This window comes from Scyliorhinus torazame, chromosome 24 (assembly GCF_047496885.1).
Source record: "Scyliorhinus torazame isolate Kashiwa2021f chromosome 24, sScyTor2.1, whole genome shotgun sequence".
In the NCBI taxonomy this organism is placed as follows: Eukaryota; Metazoa; Chordata; class Chondrichthyes; order Carcharhiniformes; family Scyliorhinidae; genus Scyliorhinus; species Scyliorhinus torazame.
Window position 1 is genome coordinate 43,162,932 of NC_092730.1, and position 21,114 is coordinate 43,184,045.

Consider the following 21,114-nt stretch of genomic DNA (forward strand, 5'->3'; position numbering starts at 1 on the left):
ATTTTTCATCCACCGTTTCTCGAAAGTGGGACTCCTTTTTCAAAGATGGATCTGCAATCACTGATGTGACAGTCTATTCAAAGTTGTCATCCCGGATTGCATCGAGTTGGGTGAGAGGAGGGACGAATGGAGGCAAGCGTGTTTGTGGTTTAACCGCTCAATGCCACCAGTTCTTCTTCGGTTACCCACAGTACAGTCGAGGTTACCGGGTTCACTTCTCCCAGAATTCTCTTCAGCCACCTCTCCTGGATGAACCTTCTCCTGTTTGTACACTGGAGGGGTTCTTCGGCTACTTGTCTGTGAGAAGATCGCATATTAAATTTCCATGAAGTAAAGGAGGTATACCACGTGGTTAAGGTGATGCACAATAATCCATTGTGTTCTGCGCACGTGGATTCCAATCCCATTCTCGTCTGTAACGTGGTCAACTTCATGAGGATAAAATAAAAATGCTGTGATATTTAGCTTTTGTTTAAGGGCTTGGCGGGTGGTGAATAGTAGAACGCTTTCCATATTGAAACAACATTAAAAAACGATGAGGAAGTTACTTAAATCACTCTCTACCATAATTGCCCATAAATTCTGAGTTGGAAACCGTTTCTTTCCCTCAGTGTGAAACTCACGAATTCGCGCAAAAGATAAGTTCATAAAATATAGGAGCAGAATTAAGCCATTCGACCTTTCGAGTCTGCCCTGCCATTCTATCATCGCTGATATGTTCCTCATCTGCTATCTACAATGTTACAGGTGAAGAGGTCGATTGCGATATCAGCCAGAGCACCTCCTCCCGAGAACACATGACCTCGGAGCGGAAGTAGGCAATTTAGCCTCCTGAGCCTAACACCTTCCATGTGATCTTGGCTGATCCCATCGTGGCCGCAACTCCACCGTCCTGCCCGCTCTCCTTGTTGGTAAGGAGTTGAAACGCCTTACCAATAAAAATCTCTCTAACTTCTCCTTAAATTTACTCACTCTCACTTCATCCAACGCACTGTGGGGTTGCGAATTCCACAAGTATCACAAGCCTTTGGGAGAAGTAGTTTTTCCTCAAATCTTTGTTAAATTTGCGATCTCTTATTTTAAGATTATGACCTCGCGTTTTAGAATGCCCCACTAGAGGAAGCATCAACTCCACGTCGACCTTATCCTGACCTTTTGGCATCTTATACCCCTCAATTAGATAATTGCGCATAGATTCTGAGTGAAAAACTGTTGGCCAGTCTTCCTCGGTTTGAAACTCACGGTGTCACGCAAAAACATCCGATACAACTATTACTGCGATGGCGGTAAATCGATCACTGTTCAACTGCTGAGAAGGAAGCTATGCTCACCACTATGCCACTATCGCTGCATTTTCAATATTGAACACCAGGATGAATAGAACGAGGCAGATATAATCCATCAGTTCATGGGTGCAAAATGAACGAAGACGGATAGACGTGCGAGCTTGCGGGACGGGGTGGCCGAGTGGTTAAGGCGGTGAACTGCTCATCCATTGTGGTCCGCACTTTATCCATACCTTCTGACATCTTTTCCTTCTCAATTAGATAATGGCGCATAAATTCTGAGTGAAAAACTGTTGGCCAGTGTTCCTCAGTTGGAAACTCACGATAAATTGCCCTTCGATTCCAAAATTGCCCTTAGTGTTGGGTGGAGGTGTTCTTTCCAAGAGCCGGTGCAGACTCAATGGGCCGAATGGCCTCCTTCTGCACTGTAAATGCTATGATAATCTATGATGAATCTAGGACAAAGGTTCGGCACAACATCGTCGTCCGAAGGGCCTGTTCTGTGCTGTATTTTTCTATGTTCTATGTGGCGCAAAAACATCCAATACAACTATTACTGCGATGGCCGGGAACAGATCCCCGGTCAACTGTTTGGTAAGCAGCTATGCTCAACACTGTACCGCCATCGCTCCATTTTAAGTTTTGGACACCAGGTTGAATAGAATGAGGCAGATAATTTCCAACAGTTCATGGATGCGAACCGCATTTAGACGTATTTGCGGCTGAGTGTGTGGGACGTGGTGGCCCAGTGGTCACGGCGATGGACTGCTGATCCATTGTGCTTTGCGCGCGTGGGTTCGAATCTCATCCTCGTGGAATTTTCATCCACTGGTTCTCTGAAGTGTCGCTCATTTTTCCAAGATGGATCTGCAATCACTGATGTGACAATCTATTCCAGGTTTTCAGGCCAGATTGCATCGAGTTGGGTTAGTGGAGGGAGGAACGGAGGCAGACGTGTTGGGGCTTCACCGCCGATTGACACCAGTTCTTCTTCGGCCGAACACAGTATAGTCGATGTTTCCGTGTTGACCTCTCCTATAATTAAGTTCTCCCACCTCTCCCAGGTGGAATTGTGCATTGGAGGGGTGCCTCGGTTCCTTGTATGTGAGAAGATCAAATATTAAAGTTCCATGAAGTGAAGGTACCACGAGGTTAAGGGATACACAATAACCCTTGGTCCGCATCCCATCATCTTCTGTAACGTGTCTGTTGCGTCTCTGTTTGGTCTATTTCATGAGGGTGAAGTAAAAATGCTGTGATTTTTAACTTTTCTTTAAGGGCTGGAGGTGGTGAATACTCGAACACTTGCCATATTCAAACTACATTAAAAAATGACGAGGAATTGACTTTATTCACTCCCCGCCCTAATAGCGCATAAATTCTGTGTTGGAAACTATTTCTTTCCCTCAGTTTGAAAGGCATGAAGTCGCGCCAAAAAGATAAGTTCATCAGGTATAGAAGCAAAATTAAGCCAGTCGACCCATCGAATCTGCCCGCCATTCCATCATGGCTGAAAAGTTCCTCAGCTGCTACTTAGAATATTACAGACCAAGAGATCGATTATGATACCAGCCAGAACACCCAGTCCCAAGGATCCATGACCTCGGAGCGGGAGTAGGCAATTTAGCCTCCTGAGTCTAACACCTTCCATGTGATCTTAGCTGATCCCATCGTGGCCTCAACTCTACCGTCCTGCACGCTCTCCATAAACCTTCAACTCCTTACCAATAAAAATCTCTCTAACTCCTCCTTACATTTACTCACTCTCCCTGCATCCAACGCACTGTGGGGTTGCGAATTCCACAGAATCACAAGCATTTAGGACACGTAGTTTTTCCTCAAATCGGTTTTAAATTTGCGATCTCTTATTCTAAGATCATGACCTCTGGCTTTAGAATGCCCCACAAGAGGAAGCATCAACTCCACGTCTACTTTATCCGTACCTTCTGACATCTTATGCATCTCAATTAGATAATGGCGCATAAATTCCGAATGAAAAACTGTCTGCCAGTACTCCTCAGTTTGAAACTCACGATGTCGTGAAAAACATCCAATACAACTATTACTGCCATAGCTGGGAATCGACCCCAGATAAACTGCTTAGAAGGCAGCTGCGCTCATCACTGTACCACCATCGCCCCATTTCAAATTTTGGATACCAGGTTGAATAGAAAGAGGCAGATAATTTCCATCAGTTCATGGATGCGAACCGAATTTAAACGTATTAGCGGATGCGTGCCTGTAATGTGGTGGCCGAATGGTGAAGGCGATGGACTGCTGGTCCATTGTGCTTTGAAAACATGGGTTCGAATCCCATCCTCGTCGAATTTTCATCTAGTGTTTCTCGGAAGTGGGGCTAATTTTTCCATGATGGATCTGCAATAACTGATGTGTCAATCTATTCCAATTTTTCAGGCCTTTTGCATCGAGTTGGGTTAGTGGAGGGAGGAACGAAGACAGACGTGTTGGTGCTTAACCGCCCGTTGACACCTGTTCGTCTTCGGCCGAACACAGGAAAGTCGATGTTTCCGTGTTGACCTCTCCTATAATTAAGTTCTGCCACCTCTCCCAGATGAAATTCCTTCTATTTGTACATTGGAGGGGTTCCATGTCTGTGCGAAGATCAAATATTAAAGATCCATGAAGTGAAGGAGTTGTACCACGTGGTTAAGGGGATGCACCGTAACCCTTGGTGCTCTGCGCTCGTGGGTCCGTATCCCATCATCGTCTGCAACGTGTCTGTAGCGTCTCTGTCTGGTCCACTTCATGAGGGTGAAGTAAAAATGCTGTGATTTTTAGCTTTTGTTTAAGGGCCTGGAGGTGGTGAATACTCGAACACTTTCCATATTCAAACTACATTACAAAATGACGAGGAATTGACTTTATTCACTGCCCGCCCTAATAGCGCATAAATTCTGTGTTGGAAACGATTTCTTTCCCTCAGTTTGAAAGGCATGAAGTCGCGCCAAAAAGATAAGTTCATCAGGTATAGAATCAAAATTAAGCCAGTCGACCCAACGAATCTGCCCGTCATTCCATCATGGCTGAAAGGTTCCTCAGCTGCTACTTAGAATGTTACAGACCAAGAGATCGTTTATGATATCAGCCAGAACACCTTCTCCCAAGAATACATGACCTCGGAGCGGGAGTAGGCAATTTAGCCTCCTGAGTCTAACACCTTCCATGTGATCTTAGCAAATCCCATAGAGGCCTCAACTCCACCGTCCTGCACGCTCTCCCTAAACCTTCAACTCCTTACCAATAAAAATCTCTCTAACTCCTCCTTACAATTACTCACTCTCCCTGCATCCAACGCACTGTGGGGTTGCGAATTCCACAGAATCACAAGCATTTGGGACACGCAGTTTTTCCTCAAATCGGTTTTAAATTTGCGATCTCTTATACTCAGATCATGACCTCTGGTTTTAGAATGACCCACAAGAGGAAGCATCAACGCCACGTCTCCTTTATCCATACCTTCCGACATCTTATACATCTCAATTAAATAATGGCGCATAAATTCTGAGTGAAAAGCTGTTGGCCAGTCTTCCTCAGTTTGAAACTAACGATGTGGCGCAAGAACATCCAATACAACTATTACTGTGAAGGCCAGGAATCGAACCCGACTCAACTGCTTTTGGTCAGCACAGTTCAGATATTTTACTTTCGTGATGAAAGGTTGTTCTGTGAAGGTGATGTGATTTCTTCTGTGATGTTGTTCTGATGGGAAAGTGGGGAGTGACTGGAATCACCTTCATAGAAGGAAGTTCGGGGCGGCAGTTTCACCTCTCTGGGAACATTGATCAACCTGTTACTGATTTCATCAAACTTTGCCTCAAGTCCGACCCCGAAGCGAGTCAATCACGAGCAGAGTGGCGCCGTGGGAGCGTGCTAGGCCCATAGCCCGGAGGTCGATGGATCAATACCATCTTCTGCTATTTATATTCTCACTCACACCAAACGGAAACAAGTGGCAATTCGTCAGCAGCACATCTGCCTTTTTTCTTTATTAGTATTAAAGTTTTGCTTTCAGTCTGATCCGTTCTTTGACAGCTGTTCTTCAGCTACCTTCAGTACAGTCGAGGTGACTCAGTTGACTTTTCCCGGAACACTCTTCTGCCGCCTCTACTTGCTGAAAGTTCTCCTGTTTGGACACTGGAGGGGTTCTTCGGCTCCTTGTCTATGAAAGCAGCACCGGAAGTAGCTGCGGGGAGAGATTCCAGTCGCCAGAATGCAACTCTCCAATTGGATACTTCACGTCGCTCAGATCTCAGACTCTCAATAACTTCGTGTGAGGAACAGGTAGAGCGGGAATTCAGTCCTTGTGATTCGAGCAAACTGATGAATGCAGCAATGAGAAGCTGCTTAACCCCAGTGGCTTGGACAAGGATGGCACTCAGATACAGGACTCAGGCTGGGGTTCAAAAGTAGGAAAAGCGTATCTTGTTTGAAATGAAATGACGATGAAGACAGAATTTAAGTCTATTCATGCACGGATCTTCATTTCGACGGCAACGCGCCAGGAAGTGTTTGATAAGGTTCCCCACGGTAGGCTATGGCAGAAAATACGGAGGCTGGGGATTGAGGGTGATTTAGAGATGTGGATCAGAAATTAGCTAGCTGAAAAAAGCCAGATGGTGGTGGTTGATGGGAAATGTTCAGAATGGAGTTCAGTTAGAAGTGGCATACCACAAGGATCTGTTCTGGGGCCGTTGCTGTTTGTCATTATTATAAATGACCTAGAGGAGGGCGCAGAAGGGTGGGTGAGTAAATTTGCAGACGACACTAAAGTCGGTGGTGTTGTCGACAGTGCGGAAGGATGTTGCAGGTTACAGCGTGACATAGATAAGCTGCAGAGCTGGGCTGAGAGGTGGCAAATGGAGTTTAATGTAGAGAAGTGTGTGGTGATTCACTTTGGAAGGAATAACAGGAATGTGGAATATTTGGCTAATGGTAAAATTCTTGGAAGTGTGGATGAGCAGAGGGATCTCGGTGTCCATGTACATAGATCCCTGAAAGTGGCCACCCAGGTTGATAGGGTTGTGAAGAAGGCCTATGGAGTGTTGGCCTTTATTGGTAGAGGGATTGAGTTCCGGAGTCATGAGGTCATGTTGCAGCTGTACAAAACTCTGGTACGGCCGCATTTGGAGTATTGCGTACAGTTCTGGTCACCTCATTATAGGAAGGACGTGGAAGCTTTGGAACGGATGCAGAGGAGATTTACCAGGATGTTGCCTGGTATGGAGGGAAAATCTTATGAGGACAGGCTGATGGACTTGAGGTTGTTTTCGTTAGAGAGAAGAAGGTTAAGAGGAGACTTAATAGAGGCATACAAAATGATCAGGGGGTTAGATAGGGTGGACAGTGAGAGCCTTCTCCCGTGGATGGGAATGGCTAGCACGAGGGGACATAGCCTTAAACTGAGGGGTAATAGATATAGGACAGAGGTCAGAGGTAGGTTCTTTACGCAAAGAGTGGTGAGGCCGTGGAATGCCCTACCTGCAACAGTAGTAAACTCACCAACATTGAGGGCATTTAAAAGTTTATTGGATAAGCATATGGATAATAATGGCATAGTGTAGGTTAGATGGCTTTTGTTTTTTGACTTCCCATGTCGGTGCAATATCGTGGGCCGAAGGGCCTGTACTGCACTGGATCGTTCTATGTTCTATGAAGGCCGAGCGTTCTAAGGCTCTGCATTCAGGTCGCAGTCTCTTCTGGAGGCTTGGGTCCGGATCCTACTCCTGATATTGACTTTCCCCCCCGCATGTAAAATTTCTCCAGCTAGATTTTCAACCTGAGGAAGATCCAATATCTCCCATTCAATGGATAAGCGTCGGTCGCAGGACAGGAGATTCCTGCTTAAATACGCACAGCAAGACGCCACTGGCAAAAGCCCAGTTAATTACTCGATAATCTGCTTCAGTGACTCTAGTTGAGGAAATAACATTGATTCCAGGGCTCCGAGTAAAATTGGTTTTCAAAAGTCGTGCTGGTTGGATTGTTCACATACGTCCGAGAGAGGAAGATGGGAACTCGGTTTATTTCCTTATTGCCCCCTGTGAGGGATTACTGGATATCGTTATATATCTATGTTGCCCCTCTGTGGCGTTCTCCTGGATAACGTTTCCAGTCCAGCTTTGACAAAGCGTCACCTGGACTCGAAGCGTTAGCTCATTTGTCACCCTACAGATGCTGTCAGACCGGCAGAGATTTTAAAACGTTTTCTCCGTGGTTCCATATTTGTGAGCATTACAATGTTGTAATGTGTCATTTTGTCTCATTCATTCCTGGGACAAATGACGGGATGAGACTGCAAGAAACATTCTGACGGGTATTTGGTGCACAGCAAACAGGAGCGTGCGTTATGTTTACTTTTGGTGTTAGGGAGAATGTAAATTGCAGAAAATTGCCTCGATTCCTCGACCTCGGGGTAATGACCCAGCACGCTTCCGCTGCGGCACTCTGCTCCTTAAACCAGGAGCTACAACATTACTGCCCTGCGGTAGCCACTCAACTATTCACTTCCTCATTTAGTCTTTCAACAGGAACACACGTTTGAGCAAACTGATTCTGGTCAGCATAGGTCAGATAATTAACTTTCGTGCGCAATGGTTGTTCTGTGAAGGTGATGTGATTTCTTCTGTGACGTTGTTCTGATGGGAAAGTGGGGAGTGTCTGGAATCACCGTCATAGAATGAATTTCGGGCGGCAGTTTCACCTCTCCGGGAACATGGATCACGCTGTAACTGATTTCTTCAAACTTTGCCTCAAGTCCGACCCCGAAAGAACACAACCACGAGCAGAGTGGCGCAGCGGAAGCGTGCTGTGCCCATAACCCCATGGATCGAAACCATCATCTGCCATTTATATTCTCTCTCACATCAAACGGAAACAAGTCATTGTTTGCCAGCAGCATATCTGCCTTTTTCTTTATTAGCATGAAAGTTTTGCTTTCAGTCTGATCCGCTCTTTGACACCTGTTCTTCAGCTACCCACAGTACAGTCGAGGTGACGAAGTTGATTTCTCCCAGAACACTCTTCTGGCGCCTCGACTGGATGAGCGTCCTCCTGTTTGGACACTGGAGGGGTTCTTCGGCAACTTCTCTGTGATAGCAGCACCGGAAGCAGCTGTGGAGAGAGATTCCAGTCGCCGGGTTGCAACTCTCCAACCGAAGTGGATACTTCACGTCGCTCAGATCTTAGTCTCTCAATATCTTCGTGTGAGGAACAGGTCGAGCGGGAGTTCGGTCCTTGTTGATTCGAGCAAACTGATCAATGCAGCAATGAGAATCTGCTTAACCCCCAGCGGTTTGGAGAAGGATGGGACTCAGATACAGGACTCTGGCTGGGGTTCAAAATGAGGAAAATCACATCAAGTTTGAAAAGAAATGACGATGAAAATAGAATTTAAATCGATTTGTGCACGGAGCATATCTTTGCCGCAACGCGTCAGGATGTTGGAGCCGTCGAAGTCGCTGCGTTAAAATCGCAGTCTCGTCTGTTGGCGTGGGTTCGAATCCAACTTCTGGCATTAACATTTCCTCCACGTCGTTACGTTTCTCCAGCAAAATGTTCAGCCCAAAGAAGATCCAATACCTCCCATTCAATGGGGAAGCGGTGGTCTCAGGACATGAGATTTCTACTTAAATTCGCACAGCAAGACCCCACAGGCAGAAGCCGAGTTCATGACTGGATGACCTGCTCAGTGAGTCTGCTTGAGGAATTAATATTGATACCACGACTCCGTGTAAAATTCTTCTTCTCATTATTTAAATAGCCTGTCTGGTTGGATTGCCGAGGTGACTCAGTTGACGTCTCCCAGAATCCTCTTCTGCCGCCTTTCCTGGATGTACCTCATCCTGTGTGGACACTGAAGGGCTTCTTCGGCTACTTGTCTGTGAAAGCAGCACCAGAGGAAGCTGTGGAGAGAGATCCCAGTCGCCAGGATGCAACTGTCTGATTGGATCCTTCACGCCGCTCAGATTTTAGACTCTCAATACCTTCGTGTGAGGAACAGGTAGGGGGCAGTTCGGACTTTGTTGTTTGCAGCAAACGGATCAATGTATCAATGAGAAGCTCCTTAACCTCCAGCGGCTTGGAGAAGGATGGCACTCAGATACCGGACTCTGGCTGGAGTTGATAAATAGGAAAAGCACATCTGATTTTGCCCAGTTCAAGGAGACACATCCTGAGTGAGTGAGACACATCCAGAATGAGAATTGAAACTTGGTAATTTGGTGAGTGAGGAAATCAGGAAAGGGAAGTGGGAAGTCAAATTCTGGTGCTTCTCAGTTAAAGGTGCAGTGTTTAGCTTAGTGTATGACTTGCTGAAGCTGCCCCCACCCTACTTGCTGAGAGGCAGTCATCTGTCAGTTCTGTGAAAGCTGCACCTGAAGCAGCTGTGGAGAGAGATTATAGTCGCCAGGATGCAACTATCTCATTGGATCCTTCATGCCGCTCAGATATTAGACTCTCAATACCTTCGTGTGGGAACAGGTAGAGCGGCAGTTCGGTCATTGTTGATTGGAGCAAACGGATCAATGCAGCAATTGGAAGCTCCTTAACCCCCAGCGGCTTGGAGAAGTATGGCACTCAGATACAGGACTCTGGCTGGGTTTCAAAAAGAGGAAAAGCACATCGAGTTTGCAGAGAAATGACGATGAAGATATAATTTAAATCGTTTTGTGCAAGAAGCGTGTCGTTTGCCACTACGCGGCTGGATGGCTGATCAGTCGAAGGCGCTGCGTTAAGGTCGCAGTTTTCTCTGGAGGCGTGGGTTTGAATCCCACTTCTGACATTAAGTTTCCCTCCACGAGGTTACAGTTTTCCAGCAAAATGTTCAACTCCAGGAAGTTCCAATTACGCCAATTCAATGGGGAAGCGGTCGTCTCCGGACAAGAGATTTCTACTTAAATTCGCACATCAAGACCCCACAGGCCGAAGCCCAGTTCATGACTGGATGACCTGCTCAGTGACACTGGCTGAGGAATTAATATTGAACCCAGGACCCCGGATAAAATTCCCCCTCTCTTGTTGCAAAAAGCATGTCTGGTTGGATTGTCGAGGTGACTCAGTTGACCTCTCGCAGAATCCTTCTCTGACGCTTTTCCTGGATGTACCTCCTCCTGTGTGGACACTGAAGGGTTCTTCGGCTACTTGTCTGTGAAAGCAGCACCAGAAGCAACTGTGGAGAGAGATCCCAGTCATCAGGATACAACTGACTAATTGGATCCTTCACGCCGCTCAGATCTTACACTCTCAATATCCTCGTGTGATGAACAGGTCGGCGGCAGTTCGGTCCTTGTTGATTGGAGCAAACTGATCTATGCAGCAATGAGAAACTCCTTAACCCCCGGCGGCCTGGAGAAGGATGGCACTCAGATACACGACTCTGGCTGGGCTTCAAAAATAGGAAAAGCAAATCTAGTTTGAAATGAAAGGACATAGAACATAGAACCGTACAGCACAGAACAGGCCCTTCGGCCCTCGATGTTTTGCCGAGCATTTTCCGAAACCAAGATCAGGCTATCCCACTCCCTGTCATCCTGGTGTGCTCCATGTGCCTATCCAATAACCGCTTGAAATTTCCTAAATTGTCCGACTCCACTATCACAGCACGCAGTCCATTCGACACCCTAACCACTCTCTGAGTAAAGAACCTACCTCGGACATCCCTCCTATATCTCCCACCCTGAATCTTATATTTATGCCCCCTTGTAACAGCTACATTTACCCGAGGAAATAGTCTCTGAACGTCCACTCTATCCCCCTCATTATCTTATAAATTTCTATGAAGTCACCTCTCATGATTTGAAGTTGGGGACCAAGGGCAATGTGTCCAAGTTTGCAGACTACACTAAGATAAGTGGTAAAGCAAAAAGTGCAGAGGATACTGGAAGTCTGCAGAGGGATTTGGATAGGATAAGTGAATGGGCTAGTGTCTGGCAGATGGAATACAATGTTGACAAATGTCAGGTTATCCATTTTGGTAGGAATAACAGAAAAAGGCATTATTATTTAAATGAGAAAATATTAAAACATGCTGCTGTGCAGAGAGACCTGGGTGTGCTAGTGCACGAGTCGCAAAAAGTTGGTTTACAGGTGCAACAGGTGATTAAGAAGGCAAATGGAATTTTGTTCTTCATTGCTAGAGGGATGGAGTTTAAGACTAGGGAGGTTCTGCTGCAATTGTATAAGGTGTTAGTGAGGCCACACCTGGAGTATTGTGTTCAGTTTTGGTCTCCTTACTTGAGAACGGACGTACTGGCACTGGAGGGTGTGCAGAGGAGATTCGCTAGGTTAATCCCAGAGCTGAAGGGGTTGGATTACGAGGAGAGGTTGAGTAGACTGGGACTGTACTTGTTGGAATTTAGAAGGATGAGGGGGGGATCTGATAGAAACATATAAGATTATGAAGGGAATAGATAGGACAGATGCGGGCAGGTTGTTTCCACTGGCGGGTGAAAGCAGAACTAGGGTGCATAGCCTCAAAATAAGGGTGAGTAGAATTAGGACTGAGTTTAGGAGGAACTTCTTCACCCAAAGGGTTGTGAATCTATGGAATTCCTTGCCCAGTGAAGCAGTAGAGGCTCATTCATTAAATGATTTTAAGATAAAGATTGATAATTTTTTGAAGAATAAAGGGATTAAGGGTTATGGTGTTAGGGCCGGAAAGTGGAGCTGAGTCCACAAAAGATCAGCCATGATCTCATTGAATGGTGGAGCAGGCTCGAGGAGCCAGATGGCCTACTCCTGCTCCTAGTTTGTATGTTCTTATGTTCTTATGTTCATCCTCCTGCGCTCCAAAGAGAAAAGCCCTAACTCCCTCAACCTTTCCTCATAAGACCTATCCTGCAAACCAGGCAGCATCCTGGTAAATCTCCTTTACCCCCTTTCCAATGCTTCCACATCCTTCCTATAATGAGGTGACCAGAACTGCACACAATACTCCAAATGTGGTCTCACCAGGGTCATGTATAGTTGCAGCATAATCCCGCGGCTCTTAAACTCAAGTCCCCTGATCATAAATGCTAACACACTATCAGCCTTCTTCACGGCCCTATCCACTTGAGTGGCAACCTTCAGAGATCTGTGGACATGAACCCCAAGATCTCTCTGTTCCTCCAGATTCCTCAGAACCCTGCCGTTGACCCTGTAATCCGCATTCAATTTTTTTCTACCAAAATGAATCACCTCGCACTTATCAAGGTTAAACTCCATCTGCCATTTTCTGGCCCAGCTCTGCATCCTATCAATGTCTCTTCGCAGCGTACAACAGCCCTCCTCCTCATCCACTACTCCACCAATCTTGGTGTCATCAGCAAATTTACTGACCCACCCTTCAGCTCCCTCCTCCAAGTCATTGATAAAAATCGCAAATAGCAGACGATTAAGGTAGAATTTAAATCGAGTTGTGCACGGAGCATATGGTTTGCCGTAGCGCGTCAGGATGGCCGAGCGGTCGAACGCGTTGCCTTAAAGTTGTCGGCTCCTCTGGAGGCGTGGGTTCGAATCACACTTCTGACATTAGCTTTTCCTCACGAGGTTACATTTCTCCAGCAAAATGTTCAACCCCAGGAATATCCATTATCTCCCATTCCATGGTGAAGTGGTGGCCTCAGGACGTCAGATTCCTGCTTAAGTTGGCACAGCAAAACACCACAGGCAAAAACCCAGTTAATGGCTGGATAATCTGCTCTGTGAGTCTGGTTGAGGAATTAATATTGATCCCGGGACGCCAGGTAAAATTCCTCTTCTCGTGTTGTAAATAGTCTGTCTGGCTGGATTGTCGAGGTGACTCAGTTGACCTCTCCCAGAATCCTCATCTGCCGCCTTTACTGGATGAATGTCCTCCTGCTTGGACGCTGAAGGGGTTCTTTGGCTACTTGTCTGTGAAAGCAGCACCAGAAGCATCTGTGGAGAGAGATTCCAGTCGCCAGGATGCAACTGTCGAATTGGATACTTCACCCCGCTCAGATCTTTTAGACTCTCAATACCTTCGCGTGAGGAACAGATAGGCGGCAGTTCGGTCAATGTTGATTGGAGCAAACTGATCAATGCAGCAATGAGAAGCTCGTTAAACCCCAGCGGCTTGGAGAACAATGGCACTCAGATACAGGACTCTGGTTGGGGCACAAAAATAGGAAAAGCACATCAAGTTTGAAAATAAATTACGATGAAGATAGAATTTAAATCGATTTGTGCACGGAGCATGTGTTTTGCCACAAAGCGTTAGAATGACCGAGCGGTCGAAGGCGCTGCCATACGGTCGCAGCCTTCTCTGGAGGCGTGGGTTCGAATCTCACTTCTGGCATTCACTCTTCTTCCACCAGGTTACGTTTCTTCAAATAAACGTTCAACCCCAGGAAGATCCAATACTTCCGGGTCAATGGGGAAGTGGTGGCCTGTTGAGATTTTCCAGCATTTTCTGTTTTTAACACGGGACTACACGCCAGTTCGAGGCGACCGACGTGGACACGGTGGGCGGAATGGACGCACCCTGACCTGTAAGCATTCTACGAATCTCGAAACGAGTGTGTAAGATCAGAGCAACGTGAAGTGCTCAATTGGAGAGTTGCATCCCGGCGACTGGAATCTCTCTCTCCTGCTGCGTCCGGTGCTGCTTTCACAGCCAAGTAGCCCAACCTGTATCCTAGATTGATCATGGATTATCATAGAATTTTGCAGAACAGTGCAGAACGAGGCCAGCCGGCCCACCGGCTCCCGGAAAGAGCACCCTGCCCAAGGTCAACACCTCCACCCTATCCCCATAACCCATTAACCGCTAAAGGCAATTTTGGACACTAAGGGCAATTTATCATGGCCAATCCACCTAACTTCAGCCAGAGAGTGGTGGGTCTGTGGAATTCATTGCCACAGAGGGCGGTGGAGGCCGGGACGTTGAGTGTCTTTAAGACAGAAGTTGATAAATTCTTGATTTCTCGAGGAATTAAGGGCTATGGAGAGAGAGCGGGTAAATGGAGTTGAAATCAGACGTGATTGAATGGTGGAGTGGACTCGATGGGCCGAATGGCCTTACTTCCGCTCCTATGTCTTATGGTCTTAACCTGCACATCTTTGGACTGTGGGAGGAAACCGGAGCACCCAGAGGAAACCCACGCAGACACGGGGAGAACGTGCAGACTCCTCACAGACAGTGACCCAAGCCGGAATCGAACCTGAGACCCTGGAGCTGTGAAGCAATTGTGCTGCCCACAATACTACCATGCTGCCCTTAGAATCAAATTAATCTACACTATATAATTATACCGTAATCCATGTACCTATCCAATAGCCACTTGAAGGTCCCTCATGTTTCCGACTCAACTACTTCCACAGGTAATGCTTTCCATGCCCCCATTACTCTCTGGGTAAAGAACCTACCTCTGACATCCCCCCTTTATCTTCCACCGTTCACCTTAAATTTATGTCCACTTGTAATGGTTTGTTCCATTCGGGGGAAAAGTCTCTGACTGTCTACTCTATCTATTCCCCTGATCATCTTATAAACGTCTATCAAGTCGCGCCTCATCCTTCTCCGTTCTGATGAGAAAAGGCCGAGCCCCCTTTACTTTTCCTCGAAAGACCTACTCTCCATTCCAGGCAACATCCTGTTAAATCTCCTTTGCACCTTTTCCAAAGCACCCACATCCTTCCTAAAATCAGGCGGCCAGAACTGTACACAGTACTCCAATTGTGGCCTTACCAAAGTTTTGTACAGCTGCATCATCACCACACGGCTCTTAAATTCAATCCCTCTGTTAATGAACGCTAGCACACCATAGGCCTTCTTCACAGCTCTATCCACTTGAGTGGCAACTTTCAAAGATCTATGACAATAGTCCCCAAGATCTTTCTGCTCCTCCACATAGCCAAGAACCATAACGTTAACCCTATATCCCACATTCATATTTGTCCTCCCAAAATGGACATCCTCACACTTTGCAGGGTTAAACTCCATCTGCCACTCCCCAGCCCAGCTCTGCATCCTATCTATGTCTCTTTGCAGCCGACAATAGCCCTCCTCACTATCCACAACTCCGCCAATCTTCGTATCGTCTGCAAATGTACTGACCCACCCTTCAATTTCCTCATCCAAGTCATTAATGAAAATCACAAACAGCAGAGGACCCAGAACTGATCCCTGCGGTACGCCACTGGTAACTGGGGTCCAGGCTGAATATTTGCCATCCACCACCACTCTCTGACTTATATCGGTTATCCAGTGCGTTATCCAACTGGCCAAATTTCCCACTATCCCATGTCTCCTTACTTTCTGCAGAAGCCTACCATGGGGAACCTCATCAAATGCCTTAGTCAAAGCCATGTACACTACGTCCACTGCTTCACCTTCATCCACATGCTTGGTCACCTCCTCAAATAATTAAATGAGACTTGTAAGGCAAGAGCTACCGCTCACAAATCCGTGCTGACTATCCCTAATCAAGCAGTGTCTTTCCAGATACTCAGAAATCCTATCCGTCAGTACCCTTTCCATTCGTTTGCCGACCACCGAAGTAAGACTAACTGGCCTGTAATTTCCAGGGTTATCCCTATTCCCTTTTTTGAACAGGGGCACGGCATTCGCCACTCCCCAATCCCCTGGTACTACCCCTGTTGACAGTGAGGACGAAAAGATCATTGCAGACGGCTCTGCAATTTCATCTCTTGCTTCCCATAGAATTCTTGGATATATTCTGTCAGGCCCGGGGGACTTGTCTATCCTCAACGTTTTCAAAATGCCCAACACATCTTCCTTCCTAACAAGTATTTCCTCGAGCTTACTGTTTCACACTGTCCTCTCCAACAATATGGCCCCTCTCATTTGTAAATACTGAAGAAAAGTACTCGTTCAAGACATCTGCTATCTCTTCAGACGCAATACACAATCTCCTGCTCTTGTCCTTGATCGGACCTACCCTCGCTCTAGTCATTCTCATATTTCTCATATCTGTGTAAAAGGCCTTGGGGCTTTCCTTGATCTTACCCGCCAAAGATTTTCCATGCCCTCTCTTAGCTCTCCTAATCCCTTTCTTCAGTTCCCTCCTGGTTATCTTGTATCCCTCCAGCTCCCTGTCTGAAACCTGTTTCCTCAGCCTTACATAAGTCTCGTTCTTCCTCTTAACAAGACATTCAACCTCTCTTGTCAACCATGGTATCCTCACTCGACCATCTCTTGCCTGCCTGACAGGGACATACATATCAAGGACACGTAGTACCTGTTCCTTGAACAAGTTCCACATTTCACTGTCCTTTCCTGACAGCCTATGTTCCCAACTTACGCACTTCAACGCTTGCCTGACAACATCGTATTTACCCTTCCCCCAATTGTAAACCTTGCCCTGTTGCACGCACCTGTTCCTTTATATTACTGAAGTGAAAGTCACAGAATTGTGGTCACTATCTCCAAAATGCTCCCCCACTGACAAATCTATCACTTGCCCTGGTTCATTACCAAGTACCAAATCCAATATGGCCTCCCCACTGGTCGGACGATCTACATACTGTGTTAGAAAAGCTTCCTGGACACACTGCATAAACACCACCCCATCCAAACTATTTGTTTACTCATGGACAAAGACGAGAGTGGTCCTAAAGAAAGAGTGCTAAATTGGGGAAAGGCCAAGTATAACAAAATTCGGAAGGAGCTAGGGAATGTGGATTGGGAGCAGCTCTTTAAGTGTAAATCCACATTTGAAATGTGGGAGTCTTTTAAGGAAAGGTTGATTCGAGTGCAGACAGACATGTCCCTGTGAAATTGAGGGATAGAAATGGCAAGATTAGGGAACCATGGATGACGGGTGGAATTGTGAGACTTGCTAAGATGAAAAAGGAAGCATACCTTTTTCATCTAGGCGACTTAAATCTGATGAAGCTTTGGAGGAATATCGGGAAAGTAGGACACATCTCAAACGCGCAATAAAGAGTTCTAAAAGTGGTCATGACATATCTTTGGCTAGCAGGGTTAAGGAAAATCCCAAAGCCTTTTATTCGTAGAAAGGAGCAACAGGGTAACTAGAGAAAGGATTGGCCCACTCAAAAACAAAATAAGGAATTTATGCGTGGAGTCAGAGGAAATGGGTGAGATTCCTAATGAGTACTTTGCATCGGTATTCACCAAGGAGAGGGACATGACGGATGTTGAGGCTAAGGATGGATGTTTAAATACTCTAGTTCAAGTCGGCATAAGGAAGGGGGAAGTTTGGGTATTCTAAAAGGCATTAAGGTGGACAAGTCCCCAGGTCCGGATGGGATCTATCCCAGGTTACTGAGGGAAGCGAGGGAAGAAATAGCTGGGGCCTTAACAGATATCTTTGCAGCATCCTTGAGCACTGGTGAGGTCCCGGAGGACTGGAGAATTGCTAATGTTGTCCTTTTGGTTAAGCAGGGTAGCAGAGATAATCGAGGGAATTATAGACTTGTGAGCTTGACGTCAATGGTAGGCAAACTGTTGGAGAAGATACTGCGTGATAGGATCTATTCACATTTGGAAGAAAATAGTCTGATCTGTGAAAGGCAGCATGGTTTTGTGCAGGGAAGGTCATAACTTACAAACCTAATAGAATTCTTTGAGGAAGTGACAACGTTAATTGATGAGGGAAGGGCTGTAGATGTCATATACATGGACTTCAGTAAGGCGTTTGATAAAGTTTCCCATGGCAGGTTGATGGAAAAAGTCGTATGGGGTTCAGGGTGTACTAGCTAGATGGATAAAGAACTGGCTGGGCAACAGGAGACAGAGAGTAGTGGTGGAAGGGAGTGTCTCAAAACGGAGAAAGGTGACTAGTGGTGTTCCACAGGGATCCGTGCTCGGAACACTGTTGTTTGTGGTATACATAAATGATCTGGACGAAGTAATAGGTGGTTTGATTAGCAAGTTTGCAGATGATATTAAGATTGGTGGAGTTGCAGATAGCGTGGAGGACTGTCAGAGAATACAGGAAAATATAAATAGATTGGAGAGTTGGGCAGAGAAATGGCAGATGGAGTTCAATCCAGGCAAATGCGAGGTGATGCATTTTGGAAGATCTAATTCAAGAGCGGACTATACGGTTAATGGAAGAGTCCTGGGGAAAATTGATGTACAGACAGATCTGGGAGTTCAGGTCCACTGTACCCTGAAGGTGGCAACGCAGGTCGATAGAGTGGTCAAAAAAGCATACAGCATGCTTGCCTTCATCGGACGGGGTATTGAGTACAAGAGTCGGCAGGTCATGTTACAGTTGTCTAGAACATTGGTTAGGCCACAGTTGGAATACTGCGTGCAGTTCTGGTCGCCACATTACCAGAAGGATGTGGATGATTTAGAGAGGGTGCAGAGGTGGTTCACCAGGATGTTGCCTGGTATGGAGGGTGCTAGCTATGAAGAAAGGTTGAGTAGTTTAGGATTGTTTTCGTTGGAAAGACGGAGGTTGAAGGGGGACTTGATTGAGGTCTACAAAATTATGAGAGGTATATACAGGGTGGATAGCAACAAGCTTTTTCCAAGAGTGGGGGTGTCAATTACAAGGGGACACGATTTCAAGGTGAGAGGAGGAAAGTTTAAGGGAGGTGTGCGTGGAAAGTATTTTACGCAGAGGGTGGTGGGTGCCTGGAACTCTTTGCCAGCGGAGCTGGTAGAGGCGGGCACGATAGCGTCATTTAAGATGCATCTAGACAGATATATGAACGGGCGGGGAACAGAGGGAAGTAGATCCTTGGAAAATAGGCGACAGGTTTTGATGAAAGATCTGGATTGGCGCAGGCTGGGAGGGCCGAATGCTTGTTCCTGTGCTGTAATTTTCTTTGTTCTTTGTTCTTTGTAAAGAGTTTCCACTCAATGTTTGGGAAGTTGAAGTCACCCATGACTACTACCCTGTGATTTCTGCACCTTTCCAAAATCTGTTTCCCAATCTGTTCCTCCACATCTCTGCTACTATTTGGGGCCTACAGAAAACTCCCAACAAGGTGACCGCTCCTTTCCTATTTCTGACTTCAACCCATACTACCTCAGTAGGCAGATCCTCCTCGAACTGCCTTTCTGCAGCTGTTATACTATCTCTAATTAGCAATGCCACCCCCCACCTCTTTTACCACCCTCCTTAATCGTATGGAAACATCTATAACCAGGGACCTCCAACAACAATTTCTGCCCCTCTTCTATCCAAGTTTCTGTGATGGCCACCACATCGTAGTCCCAAGTACCGATCCATGCCTTAAGTTCACCCACCTTATTCCTGATGCTTCTTGCGTTGAGGTATACACACTTCAACCCATCTCCGTGCCTGCAAGTACTCTCCTTTGTCAGTGTTCCCTTCCCCACTGCCACACTACACGCTTTGGCGTCCTGAATATCGGCTACCTTAGTTGCTGGACTACAAATCCGGTTCCCATTCCCCTGCCAAATTAGTTTATACCCTCCCGAAGATTACTAGAAAACCTCCCTCCCAGGATATTGGTGCCCCTTTGGTTCAGATGCAACCCATCCTGCTTGTACAGGTCCCACCTCCCCCAGAATGCACTCGAATTATCCAAATACCTGAAGCCCTCCCTCCTACACCATTCCTGCAGCCAACTGTTTAACTGCACTCTCTCCCTATTCCTAGCTTCGCGATCACGTGGCACCGGCAACAAACCAGAGATGACAACTCTGTCTGTTCTGGCTTTTAACTTCCAGCCTTACTCCGTTTATTACCTCCACACCCTTTTTCCTACCTACGTCGTTGATAGCAATGTGCACCACGACTTCTGGCTGTTCCCTCTCCCCCTTAAGGATCCTGAAGACACGATACGAGACATCCCTGGCACAGGCACCCGGAAGGCAACATACCTTCTGGGAGTCTCGCTCGCGACCACAGAATCTCCTATATATTCCCTTAACCATTGAATCTCCTATTACAATTGCTTTTCTCTTCTCCCCCTTCCCTTCTGAGCCTCAGACCCAGACTCAGTCCCAGAGAGCTGGCCGATAAGGCCTTCCCCCGGTAGGTAATTCCCCCCCCCCCACCCCCCCCTCCCCCCACCCCCCACCCCCCCCCCGCAACAGCATCCAAAACGGTATACTTGTTTTGAAGAGGAACGGCCACGAGGGATCCCTGCACTGTCTGCCTGTTTGTTTTCTTTCTTCTGACTGTAATCCAGCTACTCTTTTCCTGTACCTTGGGTGTGCTTACCTCCCTGTAACTATTCTCTATAGTCCCCTCTGCCTCGCGGATGATCCGAAGTTCATCCAGCTCCAGCTCCAGTTCCCTGACACGGTCTCTGAGTAGCTGGAGTTGGGTGCACTTCCCTCAAGTACAGTCAACGTGGACACCGGTGGTATCCCTCACCACCCACATCCTACAGGATGAGCATGTAACTGCCCTAGCCTCCAACCCTTCTTACCTTACAGAATATAGCTGCCCTGTGGATCAACTGGACTTCCGGCCTCTGACTCTGCTCCCAGCCAGCTGCAGACTCTATAAACTCCTGGTTCCGTTCTCGCTCTTTGCTGAAATGAAATTAAAGGAGCACCTTACTCCCTCCTCACCTAACTCTCTCAGTCACCAAACACTCACTGTAGCAGTCAAATGCACCAAATTCATCACTCAGAGCAAACAAAGTGTGCACTGTAGCTGGATCACTTTTATACTGTGAATCTCGCCTTTGGAGACTGGCCTAATCCAATTAGCTAATTAATAAGCTCCAGCTGCAAGTACCTACAAGTCGAACCTTTGTTTAAAGCTTGTTGAAAATTCACCTTCTCAACCAAACAGGAACTTTTAAGTTAATTAACTAAATTAAAGAAAGACTAGACTTTAGATCAAAATTAACCCTTATACACCCTCAGTCACGAAACTCTCACTAT

The 21,114-nt window shown here is 46.6% G+C and overlaps 1 non-coding gene across 1 annotated transcript; it reads left to right on the top strand.

Moving 5' to 3' along the window:
* The first annotated feature begins 2,020 nt into the window (after positions 1 to 2,020).
* On the top strand, positions 2,021 to 2,110 carry trnas-gcu (transfer RNA serine (anticodon GCU)). The gene has a single exon. It is a non-coding gene; the product is annotated as a tRNA-Ser (tRNA).
* Positions 2,111 to 21,114: the final 19,004 nt, after the last annotated feature.